Source organism: Octopus bimaculoides, chromosome 2, assembly GCF_001194135.2.
Source record: "Octopus bimaculoides isolate UCB-OBI-ISO-001 chromosome 2, ASM119413v2, whole genome shotgun sequence".
NCBI lineage: Eukaryota > Metazoa > Mollusca > Cephalopoda > Octopoda > Octopodidae > Octopus > Octopus bimaculoides.
In genome coordinates, this window is record NC_068982.1 from 91529528 (window position 1) to 91532059 (window position 2532).

Below are 2532 nucleotides of genomic sequence, written 5' to 3' on the forward strand. Positions count from 1 at the left end.
CTCTTCAGTAACCCGTCTGTCCACTTCCATTTATCTGAATGTATGAATCAACGTTGTTTATTTCAAAACAACGCTGAATCATACATTCAAAATAAATGGAAGTGAAGAGATTGCAGCAGTGCAAAGAAATGATTTAATAAAAAACAAAAAAAAAACAAACTAAATGCTGTTTATAAATAAATGAACGACCGAACCAGTGCGTGTGTTTATTACCGGCATAATGCTTCTCGCAAGGTTTAATAGTATACATGTTGTGTTTGTTTGTATTTTTTTAATTCATAGTTGCAATATTTTGCCAACAAGATTTTGATACTTCGACAAGTAAACGGGCGCAGAATTTCGCCTGTTGCTGCCGCTCCATACATTGAACAAATATTTCCGTTAAGGTGAGTAAGTGATGTAATTATGTATCTATTCTTTGATGTTAAGCTGATGGTGTTGTCGTCGCCGTAGTAGTAGTAGTAGTAGTAGTAGTAGTAGTAGTAGTCGTGTTCGTCGTTGTGTTTAATGTTGCTTAGCCCTGAGTCAGTCCCGATCAATCAAACCTATCCTTATGATCAAAACTGCCCAGACTTGAACAGCAATTTTATTATTTTTTATTCAAAAAATTTTTTAAACCTTTCAAAACATAATGAGATAAGCATTGACTTATCCAATGTCGGTAGCGTAGCCAGAGGGCGTGTCATCCGGGGCAGACGTTGACTTTGCTGCCTACCATCTTGGGCCCCCAACCTTATGCAGACCTTAACCCTCTGGCATTCAGATTACCGTCGAATGTAATGCTTATACAGTCACATAGTTTTGAATGAATCATGCATTATCCTGTAACTTCAAGATTTTGATGATATTGTTTATATTTAAACCAACCTTGTAGAGTAGGTGTGAGAGGAAGAATCTGGCTGGTTTGAACATTAAACAGATATAACATTTGGGCCGGATATGAGTGGTTTTAATGCTAAAGAGTTAAAGTACCGCCCCACGTCATTATCCACTAACTACTGTTTAACACTGGAAGCAAGTGGCTCGCAAAACCTTTTAAGTGGCACGCCTAAATGAAAAAATACATTGGATGTTTTACTGGTGCAGCCCCTGGATGATGAGCCATGTCCCATGTGGCCGCTTCTCGAAAACGTTTGCACATGCCTTGTGTCCTTCTCTCTCTCTCTCTCTCTCTCTCTCTCTCTCTCTCTCTCCCTCTCTCTCTCTCTTCTTTTTTGACAGTAGAGTTCGATTTCAGCGAGATTTGGCGGATCTTGTTAAAGTTCTTCCAACCGCCTGAAGAATTTCATCAGATCCTTTCCACACTTTCTACGCTGGTGCGTAGTTTTGCTAGCTGATGACAGAAATCACATTCATGTTTTTTCTAGAAATTAATTATCCTTTCTATTTAAGGCAGAATGCCCGAAATTGGGGAGGGGAATAGTCGATTACATCGATCCCAGTGTTTTACTAGTGTTTAGTTAATCAACCCCAAGAGGAAGAAAGGACTTCGGCGAAATTTGAACTCAGACCGTAAAAACGGACGAAATGCCGCTAAGCATTTTGCTCGGTATGCTAACGATTTTGCCAGATCACCGTCTTTTCCTAAAAACTAATAATAAAAAAGTTATAAGCATTTAAAAAAAAAATGTAACTTTAATCAATCGGAAGCCTTCATTGCCAAAATGAATGTGATTGTTGTCATCAGCATGCATAACTACCTCAGTGTAGAAAATTTTAGAAGAATCTCAATCCTGTGACAATCTGAAATACTACAAGTTGTTGGAAGTAATTTAATATGATCCGATTTTACTGCTTTGTAGAGGCTCCATCATTAGTTTAGAATGGAAAGAAGTATGAGTGGAAAAAGCCAGGAAGGAAAGAACTATTAAAGAGAGAAAGAGAGAGAGAGAGAGAGAGAGAGAGTTATCAGAGAGGGAGGAAACGTGAAAATATTTACATACAATATGATCTGAAGATAAAATAAGAATGTTGAAAGCGAACAGAATACAAACGAAACGAGAATGTACATATGTACGAGTGTGTATGTATGTAAACATACGTACGCACACACACATAAACAGCACATGCTCATATATGTGAGTGTGTGTTGAGTATGTTTGAAAGTTCTAAGAATACATCGGGCCAGCTGCAGCATTTTATTGCCAACTTAGTAATATGTATCTGAAAAGATACATCATTACTCGTGTCAATGCACGGTCGCACACTAGTTTTGATTCAGGGATTGCAGTCCTTCCTGGGCCAGTGTATACTGTATGCATGTCATTCACCTTCGTGTGCTAGTAGAGCAGGGCTTGAAATTTCCTGAAAGGGTGAGGAGGGAGAGGGGGAGAGAGGGAGAGAGAGAGAGGGGGAGAGAGGGAGAGAGAGGGAGAGAGAAGGAGAGAGAGGGAGAGAGAGGGAGAGATAGATAGATAGATAGATAGAGAGCGGTCGGAGGAATGTGTGCTACTTAATTAGATATGCTCATGTATTTCGTATATAAGTGTACATAAGCGACTTTAATTTTTGGTTCCTGCCGTTCTCAATTAC

General features: G+C 39.1%; 1 protein-coding gene across 1 annotated transcript in view; it reads left to right on the forward strand.

Moving 5' to 3' along the window:
• The window catches only part of LOC106870624 (inosine-uridine preferring nucleoside hydrolase), a 23494-nt gene that overhangs the window by 5874 nt on the left and 15088 nt on the right, over window positions 1–2532 (forward strand). The gene's annotated exons all lie outside the window — the stretch shown is intronic.